Source organism: Galeopterus variegatus, unplaced genomic scaffold (genome assembly GCF_000696425.1).
Source record: "Galeopterus variegatus unplaced genomic scaffold, G_variegatus-3.0.2 Scaffold4606, whole genome shotgun sequence".
Lineage (NCBI taxonomy): Eukaryota > Metazoa > Chordata > Mammalia > Dermoptera > Cynocephalidae > Galeopterus > Galeopterus variegatus.
The window spans coordinates 136,248-137,833 of NW_007730717.1; positions in this window are offsets into that span (position 1 = coordinate 136,248).

Consider the following 1,586-nt stretch of genomic DNA (forward strand, 5'->3'; position numbering starts at 1 on the left):
GGAAATCAACGTATCATTCTAGCATGTCACATCTGCCATTTTTCATCTCACACCTGGTGGTATCAAGAAAATATTTGTGGATGAGTATATCTGCCCACCATATATATATCATTTTTTTTAAAACTCACATGCAATTTTTTTACTTATTACTTTATTTATCATTTTCAAACATCTATTTTAATCTTATAGGAATTTTACAGGCTTTGATCACATCTCTCAGATTCCTTTTTTATGTTTAAGTGTTCTCATATTTTATTATCTCTCTTTCCATCTACTAATCTCTCCCATCTACCAATCATTGACTCTGTCTTTATTTAAGATTGTTCTAGAACTCCTCTACTTCTATCAAATGAGGTTGTAAGTATAACAGCATACAGCACTCTGTGTGGAAATGTAATAATGGTTATGCAGAAAGAACTCTCAACGAGAAATGAAAGATGAAACCTACAGGAAGCAAAACCATAACTGGTGGACTACTATACAGTCGCCATATATTGTAAAATGATATGTGGGTCAACAACTGACGGTGGTCCAATAAGATTATAATGGAGCTGATAAATTCCTGTTACCTAGTGATGTCATGGCAATGTAGTGATGTCATAGCTGTCATAACCTCATAGCACAATGCATTACTCATGGGTTTGTAGTGATGCTGGCATAAGCAAACTTACTGCGCTGCCAGTTGTTTAAAAGTATAGCAAATATAATTATATACAGTACTTAATATTTGGTAATAATGATGAGCAACTATGTTACTGGTTTACATATTTACTATACTATACTTTTTATTGTTATTTAGAGTGTATTATTTCTCCCTTAAAAAAAAGTATTGTAAAACAATATGCCACGTTATGCCAGCAGCAGTCACACGCGTCTTGTGTTTATCATATCTCTTAATTGTATCATTTTCTTTTGTACTTGAGTTAATCTCCCATTATTTCTCTCATCATGGCCCCTAAGCATACTAGATCCACTGCTAACATTCCCAGTAAGAAACCATGTCAAGTTATTGACCTGAAAACTAAATTAAAGCAGTTAAGGACTACAAAGGTAGAAAGTCAGTGATAGTTATGGCTTGGCACTCAGGCATGACAGATTATACCATAACTACAATCTTGAAAAACAAGAACAAAGTGACTGAACCTTTTAAAGAATCTGCTTCATTGAAGGCAATGAAACCAATGAAATTCTAGAAGGATCTATATTATAGGGTATGGAGAAACTTCTAGTGACTTGAATTGAAGACTAGACATGAAAGCCTAATCCTCTCAGAACCATGACCATTACAGTTAAAGCAAAAAGTTTGTTTGCAATACTGAAAGAAAAGATTAGACCCAACTATGATGTTTAATATACTGTTAGCTCTGGTGGTTTAAATGATTCAAGAATTATTATTCATTACATAATGTAAAAGTGAGTGTTGAGTCTATGAGTGCTGATGTGAAGGCAGCTGAAGAATTTTTTGGAAACTTTAGGTAAGCTGATTGTGGAGGAAAACTACTTGCCAGAAAAAATCTTTAACATGGATGAAAACTTCCCTATTCTGGAAATGAATGTCTGAAAGAACTTTCATCCACAAGGAGGTC